The following is a 20,825-nucleotide window of genomic DNA, read 5'->3' on the forward strand; positions in this document are numbered from 1 at the left end:
AGAGAGGACAGTGGAGCCTGCCATTCCTGCTATGGCTCAGCCTGCCACACACCGCATAGGAGGCACAGAGAGGACAGTGGAGCCTGCCATTCCTGCATACTTCCTGCTATGGCTCAGCCTGCCACACTGCATAGGAGGCACAGAGAGGACAGTGGAGCCTGCCATTCCTGCATACTTCCTGCTATGACTCAGCCTGCCACAAAGCATAGGAGGCATAGAGAGGACAGTGGAGCCTGCCATTCCTGCATACTTCCTGCTATGACTCAGCCTGCCACAAAGCATAGGAGGCACAGAGAGGACAGTGGAGCCTGCCATTCCTGCATACTTCCTGCTATGACTCAGCCTGCCACACAGCATAGGAGGCACTGAGAGGACAGTGGAGCCTGCCATTCCTGCATACTTCCTGCTATGACTCAGCCTGCCACAAAGCATAGGAGGCATAGATAGGACAGTGGAGCCTGCCATTCCTGCATACTTCCTGCTATGACTCAGCCTGCCACACAGCATAGGAGGCACTGAGAGGACAGTGGAGCCCGCCATTCCTGCATACTTCCTGCTATGCCTCAGCCTGCCACACCGCATAGGAGGCACAGAGAGGACAGTGGAGCCTGCCATTCCTGCATACTTCCTGCTATGACTCAGCCTGCCACACAGCATAGGAGGCACAGAGAGGACAGTGGAGCCTGCCATTCCTGCATACTTCCTGCTATGCCTCAGCCTGCCACACTGCATAGGAGGCACAGAGAGGACAGTGGAGCCTGCCATTCCTGCATACTTCCTGCTATGGCTCAGCCTGCCACACAGCATAGGAGGCACTGAGAGGACAGTGGAGCCTGCCATTCCTGCATACTTCCTGCTATGACTCAGCCTGCCACACAGTATAGGAGGCACAGAGAGGACAGTGGAGCCTGCCATTCCTGCATACTTCCTGCTATGACTCAGCCTGCCACACAGTATAGGAGGCACAGAGAGGACAGTGGAGCCTGCCATTCCTGCATACTTCCTGCTATGACTCAGCCTGCCACACAGTATAGGAGGCACAGAGGACAGTGGAGCCTGCCATTCCTGCATACTTCCTGCTATGACTCAGCCTGCCACACAGCATAGGAGGCACAGAGAGGACAGTGGAGCCTGCCATTCCTGCATACTTCCTGCTATGACTCAGCCTGCCACAAAGCATAGGAGGCACAGAGAGGACAGTGGAGCCTGCCATTCCTGCATACTTCCTGCTATGACTCAGCCTGCCACACAGCATAAGAGGCACAGAGGACAGTGGAGCCTGCCATTCCTGCATACTTCCTGCTATGACTCAGCCTGCCACACAGTATAGGAGGCACAGAGAGGACAGTGGAGCCTGCCATTCCTGCATACATCCTGCTATGGCTCAGCCTGCTACACACTGCATAGGAGGCACAGAGGACAGTGGAGCCTGCCATTCCTGCATACTTCCTGCTAGGACTCAGCCAGCTACACACTGCATAGGAGGCATAGAGAGGACAGTGGAGCCTGCCATTCCTGCATACTTCCTGCTATGACTCAGCCTGCCACACAGCATAGGAGGCACAGAGAGGACAGTGGAGCCTGCCATTCCTGCATACTTCCTGCTATGACTCAGCCTGCCACACTGCATACGAGGCACTGAGAGGACAGTGGAGCCTGCCATCCCTGCATACTTCCTGCTATGACTCAGCCTGCTACACACTGCATAGGAGGCACAGAGGACAGTGGAGCCTGCCATTCCTGCATACTTCCTGCTATGACTCAGCCTGCCACACAGCATAGGAGGCACAGAGAGGACAGTGGAGCCTGCCATTCCTGCATACTTCCTGCTATGACTCAGCCTGCCACACTGCATACGAGGCACTGAGAGGACAGTGGAGCCTGCCATCCCTGCATACTTCCTGCTATGACTCAGCATGCCACACAGCATAGGAGGCACAGAGAGGACAGTGGAGCCTGCCATTCCTGCATACTTCCTGCTATGACTCAGCCTGCTACACACTGCATAGGAGGCACAGAGAGGACAGTGGAGCCTGCCATTCCTGCATACTTCCTGCTATGCCTCAGCCTGCCACACCGCATAGGAGGCACAGAGAGGACAGTGGAGCCTGCCATTCCTGCATACTTCCTGCTATGACTCAGCCTGCCACACTGCATACGAGGCACTGAGAGGACAGTGGAGCCTGCCATTCCTGCATACTTCCTGCTATGGCTCAGCCTGCCACACAGCATAGGAGGCACAGAGAGGACAGTGGAGCCTGCCATTCCTGCATACTTCCTGCTATGACTCAGCCTGCTACACACTGCATAAGAAGCACTGAGAGGACAGTGGAGCCTGCCATTCCTGCATACTTCCTGCTATGACTCAGCCTGCTACACAGAGCATAGGAGGCACAGAGGACAGTGGAGCCTGCCATTCCTGCATACTTCCTGCTATGACTCAGCCTGCCACACTGCATAGGAGGCGCTGAGAGGACAGTGGAGCCTGCCATTCCTGCATACTTCCTGCTATGACTCAGCCTGCCACACCGCATAGGAGGCACTGAGAGGACAGTGGAGCCTGCCATTCCTGCATACTTCCTGCTATGACTCAGCCTGCCACACAGCATAGGAGGCACTGAGAGGACAGTGGAGCCTGCAATTCCTGCATACTTCCTGCTATGGCTCAGCCTGCCACACAGCATAGGAGGCACAGAGAGGACAGTGGAGCCTGCCATTCCTGCATACTTCCTGCTATGACTCAGCCTGCTACACACTGCATAGGAGGCACTGAGAGGACAGTGGAGCCTGCCATTCCTGCATACTTCCTGCTATGACTCAGCCTGCTACACACTGCATAGGAGGCACAGAGAGGACAGTGGAGCCTGCCATTCCTGCATACTTCCTGCTATGACTCAGCCTGCCACACAGCATAGGAGGCACAGAGAGGACAGTGGAGCCTGCCATTCCTGCATACTGCCTGCTATGGCTCAGCCTGCCACACTGCATAGGAGGCACAGAGAGGACAGTGGAGCCTGTCATTCCTGCATACTTCCTGTTATGGCTCAGCCTGTCACACACCGCATAGGAGGCACAGAGAGGACAGTGGAGCCTGCCATTCCTGCATACATCCTGCTATGACTCAGCCTGCCACACCACATAGGAGGCACTGAGAGGACAGTGGAGCCCGCCATTCCTGCATACTTCCTGCTATGACTCAGCATGCCACACAGCATAGGAGGCACAGAGAGAACAGTGGAGCCTGCCATTCCTGCATACATCCTGCTATGGCTCAGCCTGCTACACACTGCATAGGAGGCACAGAGGACAGTGGAGCCTGCCATTCCTGCATACTTCCTGCTATGCCTCAGCCTGCCACACCGCATAGGAGGCACAGAGACGACAGTGGAGCCTGCCATTCCTGCATACTTCCTGCTATGACTCAGCCTGCCACACACCGCATAGGAGGCACTGAGAGGACAGTGGAGCCTGCCATTCCTGCATACTTCCTGCTATGACTCAGCCTGCCACACAGCATAGGAGGCACAGAGAGGAGAGTGGAGCCTGCCATTCCTGCATACTTCCTGCTATGACTCAGCCTGCCACACACCGCATAGGAGGCACAGAGAGGACAGTGGAGCCTGCCATTCCTGCATACTTCCTGCTATGACTCAGCCTGCCACACACCGCATAGGAGGCACAGAGAGGACAGTGGAGCCTGCCATTCCTGCATACATCCTGCTATGACTCAGCCTGCCACACTGCATAGGAGGCACAGAGAGGACAGTGGAGCCTGCCATTCCTGCATACTTCCTGCTATGGCTCAGCCTGCCACACACCGCATAGGAGGCACTGAGAGGACAGTGGAGCCTGCCATTCCTGCATACTTCCTGCTATGACTCAGCCTGCCACAGCATAGGAGGCACAGAGAGGACAGTGGAGCCTGCCATTCCTGCATACTTCCTGCTATGACTCAGCCTGCCACACAGCATAGGAGGCACAGAGAGGACAGTGGAGCCTGCCATTCCTGCATACATCCTGCTATGACTCAGCCTGCCACACAGCATAGGAGGCACAGAGAGGACAGTGGAGCCTGCCATTCCTGCATACTTCCTGCTATGGCTCAGCCTGCTACACACAGTATAGGAGGCACAGAGAGGACAGTGGAGCCCGCCATTCCTGCATACTTCCTGCTATGACTCAGCCTGCTACACAGAGCATAGGAGGCACAGAGGACAGTGGAGCCTGCCATTCCTGCATACTTCCTGCTATGACTCAGCCTGCCACACAGCATAGGAGGCACTGAGAGGACAGTGGAGCCTGCCATTCCTGCATACTTCCTGCTATGCCTCAGCCTGCCACACACCGCATAGGAGGCACAGAGGACAGTGGAGCCCGCCATTCCTGCATACTTCCTGCTATGACTCAGCCTGCCACACAGCATAGGAGGCACAGAGAGGACAGTGGAGCCTGCCATTCCTGCATACTTCCTGCTATGTCTCAGCCTGCCACACAGCATAGGAGGCACAGAGAGGACAGTGGAGCCTGCCATTCCTGCATACATCCTGCTATGGCTCAGCCTGCCACACAGCATAGTAGGCACTGAGAGGACAGTGGAGCCTGCCATTCCTGCATACTTCCTGCTATGTCTCAGCCTGCCACACAGCATAGGAGGCACAGAGAGGAGAGTGGAGCCTGCCATTCCTGCATACTTCCTGCTATGTCTCAGCCTGCCACACAGCATAGGCGGCACAGAGAGGACAGTGGAGCCTGCCATTCCTGCATACTTCCTGCTATGACTCAGCCTGCTACACACAGCATAGGAGGCACAGAGAGGACAGTGGAGCCTGCCATTCCTGCATACTTCCTGCTATGACTCAGCCTGCCACAAGTGCACTAGCCAAACAAAAATCGCATACGTAACAGCAAGTTAATATTTATAATTAAAAATCTCAATGACCATCCCTAGTCTATAGGTGCCCACTAACAGTACAATACAATACAATATGCGATCATTCCATCAGATTTGTGGGACGGTGAGTCATCGAAACGTCATTATCGATTGTTCCCATTAAACGGGACGATTAGGGCACTTTCCCCTCTTCAGATACGATTGTAAAATCCAACATTCTGATGAAAATTTCTGTATCCCAATCCGCCATAGAATCATTTCACAATTTTCTCCACATACTGTGTGGTCTCCTGTACAATTTGATGGTAAAAATCTGATTGCACAACCACATCAGAGGAAAATATTGTACCGTTAATGGGCAGCTTGTAACTAGCAACCATTGAGCAGGTTTGCAATAATATAGCAAAATTATGCTAATAAGTTGTGAACCCAAAATATCGGAGTACAAACAATTTTGGGGTGAAAGTCAGTCACCGACCAAAACTCACATCACAGAAAGACAAGATACATAAATCACTGTCCAACCATAAAAACTTATGGGAAATCTGTTAGTAAACTAATCCATGATTAAATACAAACTATGGCCACCTTATTATAGACCTCCAGGAGGGCTGGGACCCACTAGCGCAATTTGAGTGTTTAGGCCTCTTGCACACTGCACGCGATTCCGATTCCGCTTTTTAAACAGTTTTTACATCCGATTTGCAGTGTGCAGGGAGCAAAGTGCAAATCAGAATCTGAATCGGATGTAAAAACTGATTAAAAAGCGGAATCTGAATCCCGTGCAGTGTGCAAGAGGCCTTAGGGAGGTTTTCAGTTAGCAATTTCCCTAAACGCTCTGCTAATGTTAATGGATGGGCCAAATTCCACTGCAGCCATGGCCTCGATTCCGCTGATGGTACCAGGAGCGTACTGCGCAGGCCCAGTATGGTCTGTGTCTGCTCCGTGCGTTCCTGGTGACATCAGGGGAAGCGAGGACACGGCAACGCAGGCACAGTGGTTTTCAGACTTTAAAGTCTGAAATTCCAGAAGTGAACCGGAGGCGGGGGCGGAGCATCAGTGAGTGGCTGCGCCAACACAGGATTTCTGCGGGGGACCGTTAGAAGCCCCGGGTAACTTCAACTCATTTTCCTCCGACCCCCCTACAGTATCCCTTTAAAGGAGCAATCTGAATTTAAATCACTAATCGCTTCACAATGCTTACACTTTTTCAAATCAATACCAAAATCGCTAGAAAACACTCATGAAATCTCTTACAGAACGCTCATTAAAAACGCTAGCGATAGTGATTTGTGATTTGTAGTGGGTTCCAGGCCGGAATCTGTTAGCTAGTCCTCTATTCATTGGTAGCTGCCCACTAATGATACAATCTTGATTGTACAGTCTTACCACTTCTATTTAATAGGAGAAGCTGCCTAAAGTATCCATTCACAGTATATTCCCTCAGTTTACCCTTCTACTACACACGTTTGGTAAGATTGTACAATTAAAATTGTATCATAAATATGTACCTTGAAGGTGCCCATACACCGTACAATCTCCCCACATCTATTCAGCGTAAGGGCCAGCAGACTGTGCGCACTTGCAGCAGACTGTTAGGAGAGATCTCCCATTAGATGAAAGTGCAAAGATTGTACAATCAAGATTGTACGGTGTATGACTAGCTCTATATAGATGACCTTCCGTTATTACAGATATCAGAGAGCATTGCTGCCATTGACTGGTTAAACAGATTGGGCTTGATTCACTAAGACAAATAGCATGCCTTAGAGATAACACGGCTAATCAGAGTAGCATAGCGAACTTATGCCTGCTAATTGGCAATGACGAGAGCTGCACTCGTCCTGCCCTGAGCCCATGCGGGTTCATAGCGTTTGGTATGCTACTCTGATAAGGCGTGCTATTTGTCTTAGTGAATCAAGCTCACTGTACTCTGCGCACTCTGAAGCCTTGTTCACATTGGAGGCGTTTTTGTAAAAATTTAAAGGGATACTGTAGGGGGGTTGGGGGAAAATGAGTTGAATTTACCCGGGGCTTCTAATGGTCCCCCGTAGACATCCTGTGCCTACGCAGCCACTCACCGATGCTCCGGCCCCGCCTCCGGTTCACTTCTGGAATTTCAGACTTTAAAGTCAGAAAACCACTGTGCCTGCGTTGCCGTGTCCTCACTCCCGCTGATGTCACCAGGGGTGTACTGCGCAGGCCCAGTATGGTCTGTGTCTGCGCCGTGCGCTCCTGGTGACATCAGGGGAAGCGAGGACACGGCAACGCAGGCGCAGTGGTTCTCAGACATTAAAGTCTGAAATTCCAGAAGTGAACCAGAGGCGGGGCCGGAGCATCGGTGAGTGGCTGCGCCAACACAGGATGTCTGCGGGGGGCGGAGCATCGGTGAGTGGCTGCGCCAACACAGGATGTCTGCGGGGGACCATTAGAAGCCCCGGGTAACTTCATCTCATTTCCCCCTGACCCCCCTACAGTATCCCTTTAAGTGCAGGTGATTTTCAAAATCACCCTGAAAGCGCTTGTGCAATGATTCTCTGAGAAAGTTCATACCTGAGCAGTTCGTTTGCGATCCGCTTAGAAAAGCGGTGCTTGGGCCATTTTTGAGGCGATTCCGCCTCAATGAAAGGTATAGAAAAAAAAAAAAAAACGCTCACAAAATGACTTTGGCAAGAGATTGCGTGAGCGTTATTTTTTTCCTAAAATACTTTGGCCTCAATTCACTAAGATCATGCTGGAGATAAGGCAAGAGATAACTTACCTCCACACAGTGAGAGTTATCTTATCTCTTCATTCCTTACATTACCTCCTCTGTAGTTATTTTCACACTCAGTTAACCTCCTTGCCGGTTATCCCGAGCTCAGCTCGGGGTAACCTGCGCAGGAGGATATCTCAGGCCCCGCTGGGCCGATTTGCATAATTTTTTTGTTACAAGCAGCTAGCACTTTACTAGCTGCTTGTAACTTCCGATCGCCGCCGATCCGCCGCAATCCGCCGCGCCGAGTCGCTCCCCCCCGCCCCAGAGCCCTGCGCTGCCTGGCCAATCAGTGCCAGGCAGCGCTGAGGGGCGGATCGGGATTCCCTATGACGTCGGTGACGTCATCCCGCCCCGTCGCCATGGCGACCGGGGAAGCTCTGCAGGAAATCCCATTCTCAACGGGATTTCCTGCATACTCTGATCGCCGAAGGCGTTTGGAGTGGGTGGGGGGATGCCGCCGCTCAGTGGCTATCATGTAGCGAGCCCTGGGCTCGCTACATGATTTAAAAAAAAAAAATTTTTTTTAAAAAGTGCGGCGCTGCCTCCTTGCCGGATTTTTTAGACCGGCAAGGAGGTTAATGAACAGCCTGTCTTTAACTTTAGAATTCTGGAGTTATTTTAAGGATTGTAGAGTTAACTTTAGGTTTGCCTGAGGTAAAATGTTTCCTGAATACTACATGCCTTATCACCATGGTAACAACTCTAGAAACGTTATTAAAGACAGGAGATAAGCTTAGTGAATTGAGGCCATTGTATTTATTGTTTCCGGATTTTTTTCTGGATCAAAAGACGGAAGTGTTCTGCAAGAGCGCTTACAAAAACGCCCACAAAAACAAGAGAACGCGCAGAAAACACTAAAAAAAAATAAAAAAAAAAATAATAAAAGCCCACCGCGGACGGACACGCCAGCCGAACGCAATGTCAACAAAGCCTGAAGGAATAGCTTCCATATGATAACAAGGCCTGAAGGAATAGCTTCCACATGATAGACATGATTGTTGAGCAGCATTGCCTGGGTCATATCAGGAATGAGGTCTGGGACCCACTACAAAGCGCAATCGCTAGCGATTTGTGATAGCGTTCTGCAAGCGATTTTGGAAGAGATTTCCCTGCTCCTCCTATACAATACATTAAAATGGAAACGCTTCCAAAATGCTGCATGTCCAGCGATTTCCCTGATCACAATCGCTCAAGTGGGATCTGCTCCATCCACTTACATTAGCAAAGTGTTTGGGGAAATCGCTAGCAATTGAAAGCGATCCAAAAGTACTGTCGTGGGTCCAGCCCTCGGGGCTCATTAACAAAACACCACAAATAAAAAAAAATACACTTTTTACAATCAGTGCCACTATATTAAGGCCATATTTTTGTCATTGGCAACGTGCACGGAATTGCAGATGCCATTATTCACCAAAACTGGCGATCCACAGCTACGCTCACTTGAATGGGTTAATAGAACGTTGGCTGTGACCGTTAGGCCTGAGCCTCACTAGAAATCGCAAAATCGCTCTCATTACCGCTAGCTTTTTTTGTGAGCGATTTTGCTATTAAAAGACAGAACGCTTTCCAATTCGATTTCAGGGAATACGATTTTGGCCGCTGCACTCCCTGAATGAAATTGCTCTGAAAATGCTGCAGGCACCGCGACCGAGATTCGCAAATCGCAATCACTTCCGTGGAATCACAACCATATAAATATAGCAGAAATATAGCGGAATGCAACTCATGGAGACGGTCACCACTACTCGTTAACGTGGTGATGTGCGAACGCCTGGCGAATGGGGCGCTCTTCACCATCACAAACGAGGCGATAATTATCTGGAGAAAACAATCGCCTTTTTGAACATAAAAATGCTGCTCATCAAAGTATAGTGAGATATCGTTATAGCGGCGACTATATAAGCTGCTCACTTTTATAAATCTACTAGTTCGGAAAGTGACACTCATTTTGCAGAAATGACGGCACTTCACCGGCGATGAGGCAAATTGCCAACTTTCTAAATAAGCCCCAAACTGACAGTAAGGCTTGTTCACACTATGAGCGTTTGCGTATTTTTGAAAGCGCTGGCACTTTTAGATATCGCTCTAAAAGCGCTTGTGCAATGATTCCCTATGAGAGTGTTCACATATGCACGGTTCGATTGTGATCCACATTCAAAAGCACTGCCTGTACCATTTTCTGAGCGCTTTGCCTATAATGGAAGGTAAAGGGAAATTGCAAAGCGCTTGAAAAAGTGCTTTGTATAGCGATTTCCCCAGCGCTTCTATGAATAAATACATGGGGCTTGATTCACTAAACCGTGAAAACGCATGCGTTTCGCGCACATGACAGTGCGCGTAACGATTTCACAATTGTGCACGAAAAATGTTACGCGCGTTATAACACGCGCAAACTGCTAGCGCGGCCGTGATGTCAGTTATCACGGTGTAGTGAATCAAGCCCATTGTATGTATTCATTTCCAGGTGAAAGTTCACTTCCTGACGTCCAGTGAAAAGACGAATCGCTCTGCAAAAGCGCTTAGAAAAGCGTTTTTCTAAGCGCAAAGCGCAGGGAGAAGCGCTGACAAAACTAAAATCGCTCAGCGCTGGCGATTTATAATGTGAATAAGGCATAATACAGTATTTCCGTGTCACACCGTGTGTCCTTCGCTCAAACAGGGAGGATTAACTTTTTCTGCGCTTTGCTGACACCACACGACAGCCCCTCAGGCCCACAAATGAGCCACCGATTTGCTGCAAGACTTTACCCAGTATCTTTGGATCTCTGGCACTCAAGAGCCTGCGCAGGCCTCACACAAGCTGATGATAGTGGACACTGGACACTGGTTAGAGGTGGTTGTTATTCCACCTGTTCTAGCCTCCTGTCAGGGAGAGGGGCAGCCAGGTGACAGGATTCCAGGGCGGGGGTCCTTGCTGATTGGGGCAATTCTGTTCCTCCCTGACACACCCCCCTCTTACGTGTGCGACACAAACACCTTCCCCCGATACACACCCCTTCACACGTGTGCAGCACCAACACACACCCCTGCAGCACATGGCCTGACAGAGGCCTCAACCCAGAGCTCGGCCTCACTGCTGCGCCTCCTATACAAACACTCACTTCTGACGCCAGTTTCTTTCTGTGCAGCTAATGCTGGGAATACACGGTTCGTTTTGTAGCTGATTAGATGGTTCGATAGATCATTTCCGACATGTCCGATCTCCCTTTCGATTGTTTTACAGCTCAATTTCGGATAGAAGTAAATTGAAAAAGATAGGAAAAAACGAGCGGAAGATAAGAATTGAGAGCAGAAATCGAGCGGCAAAAACGATGGAGAGCAGGAACGAGCTGTGTATTCCCAGCGTTACAGAACAATGGTTTCAGGCCGGGTGCACACAACATAACGTGGAAAGCTGCGTTTTATGTCATTTATGTCAATGTTGTGGGCTTTTTGGTGAGTTAGCGTTTCTATACCGCAGATTCAAGCATTTTGCATGCATTTTAATGTGTTTGCATATGCGTTTTCTTTTCCGTTTTATGCAAATCACTTGGAAGACAACAGGAAGCGGAAATACGTCACAAAACAATTTTTTTACCCAAAAACGCATAGAAAAAACGCATGAAAACCACTTACCATTGCGATTCCATTGACTTTCATTATGTGCGTTTTTGAATATTATGCAACAAAACACGCGCTTTTTATAAATGCATATTTTAAAACGCATAGAAAACATATTTGCGTTTTTTTCCTGCGGCCCATAGACTTCCATCAGGGCCTGAGCCCACTAACGCAGTTGTGTCCGCCTTTCAGCATCTGTAACATTGATGTGCTGCTGAAAAGTGGACACAACTGCGCACAACTGTGTTTGTGGGCTCAGGCCCTTAGCAGCAAAAATGCAGCGTTTTCCACAACGCTAGCGTTTCTGCTATGTGTGCTTCCAGCCTTAAAGGGAACCTTAACTGAGAGGGATATGGAGGTTTCCTTTTAAAGGGAACCCGAGGTGAAAATAATATGGAGGCTGCCATATTTATCTCCTTTTAAGCAATACCAGTTGCCTGGCTGCCCTGCTGGTCCTCTGCCTTTGATACTTTCAACCATAGCCCCTGAACAAGCATGCAGCATGTCAGGGGCTTCTGTCAATATTGTCAGAACTGACAAGATTAGCTGCATGCTTGTTTCTGGTGTTATTCAGACACTACTGCAGCCAAATAGATCAGCAGGGCTGCCAGGCAACTAGTATTGTTTAAAAGGAAATAAATATGGCAGCCTCCATATCCCTCTCACCTCGGGTTCACTTTAAACAATACCAGTTGCCTGGCTGTCCTGCTGATCTCTTTGGCTGCAGTAGTGTCTGAATCACACACCGGAAACAAGCATGCAGCTAATCCAGTCACTTCAGTCAGAGCACCTGATCTGCATGCTTGTTCAGGGGCTGTGGCTATTCGAGGCAGAGGATCAGCAGGAGAGTCGGGCAACTGGTATTATTTTAAAAGGAAAAATCCATATCCTGTTTAGGTTCCCTTTAAAGATAATCCAAGGTGATATGGAGGCTGCCATATGTATTTCCTTTTAAACAATGCAGATTGCCTGGCAATCCTGCTGATCCTCTGCCTCTAATACTATTAGCCATAACCCCTGAACAAGCATGCAGATCAGGTGACTGAAGTCAGACTGGTTTAGCTGCATGCTTGTTTCAGGTGTGTGATTCAGACATTACTGCAGCCAGAGACTAGCAGGACTGATTAAAGGAAAGGCATATGGCAGCCTCCATAGGTCTCACACCTCGGGTTCCTTTTAAGATAACTTAGGCCTCTTTCCCCTGAGCGGCTGTAGTTAGTGAATTCACCCCCTGTGAGCTGCTGCTGTTCACCGGCCGGACGCTCGCCAGCGCTCAGCACAGGCTGTTTACAGGCGCCCCTCTAAGGCGTTGCATCCAAGCATGGCAGTTGCCGACCTCAGATGTTTTTTCACCGCCGGGTAACCCCGCTGTGTGCCAGACCTGATGTACGGCGTTACCAGACACTACCACTCGGCTGCATGTACCTGCACCACAATCAGGGTTGCCACCTTATCCCTTTAAATAGCAACATCTCAGTTATACAGGTTCTGGGGCTACTCACACAATCAATACCTAAACTGCATCTAACTAGCCACAGGGCATGTATAATTCATATGTGTCGGTATTTAAAGAGATGAGGTGGCAACCCTGACCACACTGTCCCTCGAGGCCGGCAACCGGGCGGGGGTCGAGCAGTGTGATCAGACCTGCTGAATATTATCAGCTGGCCGAATCAGCTGGTCGATACACAGTACAGAAACGTACCGTGTATCCCCAGCATTAGACATGTCGTTGCTCCTGTTCCTCTGATCATTACCGTGTGCAGCACCGATTATCTTCCCCCCAGTGTTACACACCTTCCCTCCAGTCCAGCACTATAGCCAGCCGAGACCTCCCACCTCCTTCCCAGGAGGCGGAGTCATGACACACAGCCAATGAGATGCAAATAACTTCAGCTTGCATGCAAATTGTATGCAGCCTAAACTGGGCCAATCAGGAATTGTCAGGAAGTGCCTCTGATTGGTCAGATTTCAAGCTCTGTGAAATATGCATGATAGAATGACTGGCATCTCACTGACCATCCCTGCTAGTGGGTAATGAGGGATGGCTGTTCTGCTGATCTCTCTGGCTGCAGTTGTGGCTGAATCACACGCCAGAAACAAGCATGCAGCTAATCCAGCCACACTTCAGTCAGAAACACCTGATCTGCATGCTTGCTCAGGGCACATGGCTAAATGTATTAGAGGCAGAGGATCAGCAGGACTGTCAGGCAATCTTCGATATCCCTTTCATTTCAGGACTAATGCTACGTACACACTTGCGATAACGATCGTTCGCTAGGAAAGATAATTGAAAGATGAACGATATTGGAAAGATTGGAATGCAACGATGGGATGCAGCGATCACCATACACATTTTAACGATTGTTCTCGCAGAAAAGAACGATCAGAAGGAAATGTTGCATACATATTTATATAAAATAAAAAAAAAAACACTAACATGGAGTTACAATAGATACAAATATATGATTGTTAACTTGAAAACAAAGTTTAATTGAAATGAGCAATGTAACAATCTTTACAGCCGCGCTACAAAGGAAGTACTGAAGCTGGGCAGAGTTCAACGCAGGCGCATTGGCCCTTGTAACGATCGTTCTCGGCCGATGTCTGTACACACTATAGTTTTGTAACGATTGTCAGTAGATATGATCCGTCAGGTTGGATATTTCCATCTTCCCGATGTCATTCTTTTGTCGTTCGTGTTAATGATCGTTGGGTAAAGTTTTTTCCCCGATTGTCGGCGGAACGATCGTTAATTAGCTGTTCCAAACGACCGTAGTCGCCAGTGTGTACGCAGCATTAGTACACCCAGGCATTCCAATGCACTTTCATGGTGGATTCTTAAAGGGCAACTGTAGGGAAGCTGCCATGTTTTTTTTTCTTTTGTGCTATACCAGTTGCCTGGCTGTCCTGCTGATCATCTGCCTCTAATACTATTAGCCACAGCCCCTGAACAAGCATGCAGCAGATCAGGTGCTTCTGACATTAATGTCAGATCTGACAAGATTAGCTGCATGCTTGTTTCTGGTGTTATTCAGATACTACTGCAGCCAAATACATCAGCAGGGCTGCCAGGCAACTAGTATTGTTTAAGAGGGAATAAATATGGCAGCCTCCATATACCTCTCGCTACAGTTCTCCTTTAAAGGGAACCTTAACTGAGAGGGATATGAATGTTTCCTGTTAAACAATACCAGTTGCTTGGCAGTCCTGCTGATCTCTTTGGCTGCAGTAGTGGCTGAATCACACACCTGAAACAAGCATGCAGCTATTCCAGTCTGACTTCAGTCAGAGCACCTGATCTGCATGCTTGTTCAGGGGCTGTGGCTAAAAGTATTAGAGACACAGGATCAGCAGGAGAGTCAGGCAACTGGTATTATTTTAAAAGGAAAAATCCATATCCTCCTCAGTTTAGGTTCCCTTTAAGCCTGGTACACACTTTCAATTATAATTGGCCAATCACTGACCAATTTTACCCCTTCCATGTAGTACAAATGACATTGTATACTATGAGCAGATTGTGTAGGTGAACCCTTATGCTACATGGATGGGGTAAAATGAATCAGTGATTGGCCAATCATAATTGGAAGTGTGTACCAGGCTGATGCACACATTCCAGCTCTTCCATGTAGTATGAGAGATGACCTGCACAACCTGTTCATTCATAATATTAAACATGCGCTTGCCTTCATACTACATGGAGGTCTTTAAATTGGTCAATCTTTGTCCAAAGAAAATTGGATGTGTGTACTACACACACAAAAGCCTGGTACATGCTTTCAATTACGATTGGCCAATCACCTACTAGTGTTACCACCTCCGTGTAGACGGTCTTTATTGGCCACCCTGGCCGAGTTTCATTGAGGCTGGATGCACACATAGCAGAGCGTGAAAGGCCACGTTTTCTGTCATGTGTGTTTTTTCCGTGTGTTTTTAGTTCATTTTTTCCCGCATATGCGTTTTCAATGTGTTTTTATATTGCGTTTTATGCAAATCACTAGCAAGACAACAGGTAGTGGAAATACATTACAAAACAATTATTTAAAAAAAAACGCACATAAAAACACATGACAAATGCATACAAAATGCAATTCCCATTGACTTTCATTATGTGTGTTTTTGATGCGTTTCTTGAATATTATGCAACAAAACCAGCGTGTTTAAACACGCTCGCATACAAAACGCATATGCGTTATTTATATGCGTTTTTTCATGAAGCCTATAGACTTCCATTAGGGGCAAAAACGCCGCGTTTTCCGCAAGGCTTGCATTTCTGCTAATTGTGCAACTAGCCTTAGTGGAGCTTATAAAAGGCCCCTCCATGTTTCCTCCCCTAGAATCACTCCCTCCCATTTACGTATACAGGACTTCTCAAGAGCCTCTCTCCTCCTGTGGAACTCCTTTCCTAGGCACACCAGTAACTCTCCAACCTTTACAATCTTTAAGTACTTAGCACTTTTTCTGCTCCCTCTTGTTTTCTCGCTATTCTGATTGTAAGCTCACAGGGGCAGGGCTCTCTCCATTTTATTTTTCATATGATAAGATTCTGTACATTTTATTAGTCACAATGTATTAGTGATGGTAATGCTGGGAACACACGATACAAATTTCCCGCACGATCGACGAGTGATTGGACAGGAAGTTGTACCGTGTCTAAATGTCCAAACTGCTCCCAATCGATAAAAAAAACGTTTTTCAGATAACTTTGCAAAATCGATCCCTTTCTTGATTGAAAACAGATTGGACATGTGTGAAATAATTGCCCAATTCCCTTCTTTAAGGCTAGTTTCCCTCTGGTGCGTTGCGTTGTGTCATAACATACATATAGCGCAGGCACACACAACATATCCAACGGCATCTGATGTAACGCGCGCAAAGGTGCTACTGACCAATGTGCGTCCTCGTTGATCAGCATTGTGCGAATCGAGGTGTGCGATTCTAGCAAGGCGCTGCATGTTCTGCCGCTTAACAACGCAGCCCGTTGCAAATGTTCATAGACTGTAAATCACAACACTACAGCGCGCAAAACAGCGTCCGTTACACCGCCACACCTGGGCGTTATGCACACAGAAAAGAAGAGACGTTACAGAGGACGTCCCAGGATTAGAACGACTGGTAATCGCTGTATCCGGTCACTAGAGCGCGAGCTGTGTGTAACGATTCTGATAGCGTGCTCACGTGCCATTCAGAATAAACCCCATTCATTCTACACACCGCTCATGCAGCGCTCGCCTCAAAAAATGAACGGAACTTTCGATAACGTTCACTAAAGGTCCGTATCCACGGCAAGATTCTATCTGTCAAAACGACAGATGATCGATCATCGCTCCAAGCGTCATTGTGTAAGTATCGTTTAACCTCCTGCCGACCACGTCATGCCGATGGGCGTGGACACGGCGGCAGACCCAGGTCCGCCTAACGCCGATCAACGGAAGGTCCTTGGGGCGGGGATTGCAGGAGATTGCTGCTAATGCGCGCGCATCTCCACATGAATGACGGAGCAGAGCTTCGCCATCAGTCTCCCAGCGGCAATCGCCGGCGGGAGACTGTTAGACGGCGAACCCGTCTAATAAACCTGTACAGCGCTGTGATCTAAGGCAACTCTGTACTGGGGACAGCCGTGTGACACGGCTGTTCCCTCCATTGGGTCAGGGGTGATCGACAGTCATAGGCTGAAGCTTATGACAGCCGATCACAGTGATTGGCTGGCGGGGGAGGGAGGGGCAGGGGGGAATTTAAAAAAAAAAAAAGACCAAATTTATTTAAAAATAAATAAAAAAATTTTTTACAAAAAAAAAAAAAAAATAACAACCTGGGGGCGATCAGACCCCACCAGCAGAATGTTCTGTTGGTGGGGAGAAAAGGGGGGGTGGGGTAATCACTTGTGTGCTGTGTTGTGCGGCCCTGCAACGAGGCCTTCAAGCTGCAGTGGCCCTTTTTGTGAAAAATGGCCTGGTCTTTAGGAGGGTTTAGCACTGCGGTCCTCAAGTGGTTAAAGAAAAAGTGGTAAATGGCGGTAAATGAGTACCCACGGCCAGATGGATCAGGGATCTCCGCCGACGAAAGATCGTTCCCCGATACATCTGGACGAATCGGCAATCGTTATTGGTGCCGTCGTAAACGAACAATTGTGTAAACAATTATTTACACGTTCGCGGCAAAACTCACCAAAGCCAATGAGGGTCAAAACGATCCTCCGCGATTTAATCCAACATGGCGGTCGTTCAAAGAAGAATGAAAGTCGCGTGTGGCTTGCGCCGCGAGATAAATTTTCATGAAACAATGGTACGCGAAAAAAAAAGTTAGCTTTAAAAATCTTTAGCAAAAATCACGTTGTGGGTGTGAGCTTTACAGGCGGCCGATGTACAACGATGCTGGCGTATTTTGAAAGACCGTCATGACGGCTCACTTAGGATCAAATCGTTCACATCCCCCATATGTATAGATCTTTAAAGGACACCCGAAGCGAAAATAAACTAATAAAATTAACAATTGTATCTATCTTCCTTCTAAAAATGAATAAAAAAGATATTCCGCAGTTTTATTTTATGTTTAAATCTACTTTTTAAGGTTTAACTGTTTTATTGTTTTTGCTCAATGACACATTCATTGAAATATGTCAGAGCTAAAATCTATGAACTATTGACCCGTGTTATCTCTTTCCTGCTCTCAGAAGCCATTTTCTGCTAGGAAAGTGTTTTATAGTTGGAATTTCTTATCAGTGAGGGTCACACTGTAGTCACTTCCTGTCTGAGTCAGGACTGAGTCAGCCACTTACATACCTGATATTTAACTCTTTCAGGCAGAGAAAGAAAAAAAGGAACACAGCATAGTTATTTGTGTGCTAGGCACTGTACATACCCATGTCTATCTCATCATGTCACCTCGGGTATCCTTCAAACGATGTTTCCGCTAAAGTCTGTGGAACTTCCCCACCCGCATCCTTCCTCGTTTAACGATCCTATCGTTGGTAATCTTCTTGCGGTCTATCGCTGTTGTACACATCCTATCGCTAATGGAACCCACTACAAATCGCTAGCGCATTTGATAACATTTTTAAGTAGCGTTTCGTAAGCGATTTCATAAGCGTTTTCAGGCACTTTTGGGAGTGATTTTAAAAAGTTTAAGCTTTTTGCCAGCGATTGTGATAGCGATTTGCTATTATCGATTTTAATTCTGATTGTTCATTTCAATGTATCATAATTTTTGTCACATTGTACAGTAATTTAACATTGTACTCCAGCGGTAGGGAACCTATGTCCCAGGAGACAGATGTGGCTCTGATGGCTACCTCTGGCTCACAGACACATCAGTAGGGGTTGATTCACTAAGCTACACTGCTCAAGCAGCACAGCTTAGTGTGTCAGCGCAAGTCAAATTTTCAAACTAGGCCTAGTTTGAAAATTTGACTTGCGCTGCCACACTAAGCTGTGCTGCTTGAGCAGTGTAGCTTAGTGAATCAACCTAGTTTGAAAATGTGACTACTACTAGTTTGCTACTACTGCTCTAGCATGCTCTACTAACTTACTCACTCTCCCCCCAAAACTAACAGCCGCTGCAATTGTCCCACTCTGGACTCTGTCAGGTTCAGTGACTTTGTAAGACGAGATCCCCGCACTTTGATTGGCCCAATAGGCTGTCTGTCACTTGATAGGCAGCCTATTGGACCAAAGTGCGAGGATCTCGTCCTACAAAGGGAATCAATTCCCCAGTCAGCTAGCTCATTGTACTAGCTGTTAGTCAGTATTTCTCCTGTCTGGCGTGTGTGACAATTCCGCTCCCTGGAGGATCAACTGTGTACATATCAGCCCTCTGCTGCGCATGCGCACTGCCCCAGTTTGAAACATATTGTATGGCTCCCACAGAATTACATTTTAAAATATGTGGCGTTTATGGCTCTCTGACAAAAAGGTTCCTGACCCCTGTTGTACACAAATGGCTATGTGTAGCGATTCATACGCGATTTGCCAGCGCTTCAATACTTTACACTGAAGTGCAGACACTCCCAAAATGCTGCCTGTCCTGCATGTCTATATTGTTGAATCTGTTACACTTATTTAGAGTGTTTAGGGAAAGCGCTAGCGATTTAAAACGCTCCCTAAATGCTCAAAAAAGTGTTAGGCTATGTTCACAGTGGGGCGTTGCGTTGTGATACGACGTTAACGTCGCAACACAAAATTACAACGCAACAAAAAAGTTGTAACGCACATTAACGCTGTGTTACTGTCGCATACATTAGATACTGTAAAGCATACAGGCAATGAAAAGTATGTTTCTATGTATCTGGAAACGTCTGCGTTTAGAGGTAACGCATTGCAGCAGCGCATTACGACAATGCAACATTTACAACGCGACTTTAACGTCGCACTGTGAATGTCCCATAGGGTTACCATTGCAGTGCGGTAAGATGCGTTATAATGACTGTATAACGCAGGACCATAACGTCCCACTGAGAACCTAGCCACAGTGAAGCATGCAGGCAATGAAAAGTATGCTTCCCTGTATCTGTTTAACATGTAAGTTTAGAGGTAACGAACTGCAGCAGTGCGTTACCATAACGTCCCCCTGTGAACCTAGCTACAATGAAGCATACAGGCAATGAAAAGTATGCTTCCCTGTATCTGTTTAACATGTGACGTACTGCAGCAGTGCGTTACCATAACGTCCCCCTGTGAACCTAGCTACAATGAAGCATACAGGCAATGAAAAGTATGCTTCCCTGTATCTGTTTAACATGTGACGTACTGCAGCAGTGCGTTACCAAAACGCTACACATTACAATGCAACGCTAACGTCGCACTGTGATCGTGGCGTTTAACATTGCAGCGCGGTGCGCTGCGTTCTAAGACTTTATAACGCAGGACAATAACGTTCCACTGTAAACGTAGCCTAAAGATCGTGGAAACGTCGTTAGTCGGCAGTTTCCAGCGATTCGGTCGTGCGTTGGGTACTCAGCGTACACCCGGCGCTGAGCGATCGGCACGTGTGGGACGTTTGAAGCCACCATCGCCAGCACATACCGTAGTTCAGCCAGCAGGCAGGACACGCTTTCTCTCGCTGCAGAAAGTCTCTCCCCAAACTTTGGAAAGGCCGGGAGGAGGCAGCAGCGTTCTGCACGGAGGGTTAGCTCTTTGGACCCGGCTGCTCTGGTTAAACATTGCGTGTCCTTAGCGTGTGGTTCACATACCGTGTGCGACGGGCCGGACCTGCTGGAGCCAGCGTGAAAAGGGGGGCTGGGATTATTATTGCTGTACGTTGACTCAGCTCAGCTCCTTCCAGCCTGGGGTTAATGTAGGTAGCCCCGCCCCGACTCCTCCCCTCGTGTGACATTCAATAATACGCAGCAGTCTGCATGCAAAGCACTGGGAGCACATGCTGGGGACACGTCACTGGCTGCCCTGTGCAAGGAGAACACAACACCGCCAAATGCAATATTCTAGCGATTTATTATCACTATTTCTGTAGCGTCTCAGCCTTTCCTGGGGGCTTGTATACAATGAGGCCCCCTCATGGGGGCGGTACAGACTAACCAGCAAGCTCATGGTGACCCAGAACTCATTGGGGTATGTAAGGGAC

The 20,825-nt window shown here is 48.1% G+C and overlaps 1 protein-coding gene across 1 annotated transcript in view; it reads right to left on the reverse strand.

Moving 5' to 3' along the window:
• Positions 1–20,534, reverse strand: part of SARDH (sarcosine dehydrogenase) — a 166,016-nt gene extending 145,482 nt beyond the window's left edge. Inside the window, exon 1 of the mRNA XM_068249222.1 lies at positions 20,437–20,534. The gene's annotated coding sequence lies outside the window, so the exon portion shown is untranslated. The remainder of the gene's footprint in view (positions 1–20,436) is intronic.
• Between the last annotated feature and the right edge of the window lie 291 nt (positions 20,535–20,825).

The sequence above is a fragment of the Hyperolius riggenbachi genome, chromosome 8, assembly GCF_040937935.1.
Source record: "Hyperolius riggenbachi isolate aHypRig1 chromosome 8, aHypRig1.pri, whole genome shotgun sequence".
NCBI lineage: Eukaryota > Metazoa > Chordata > Amphibia > Anura > Hyperoliidae > Hyperolius > Hyperolius riggenbachi.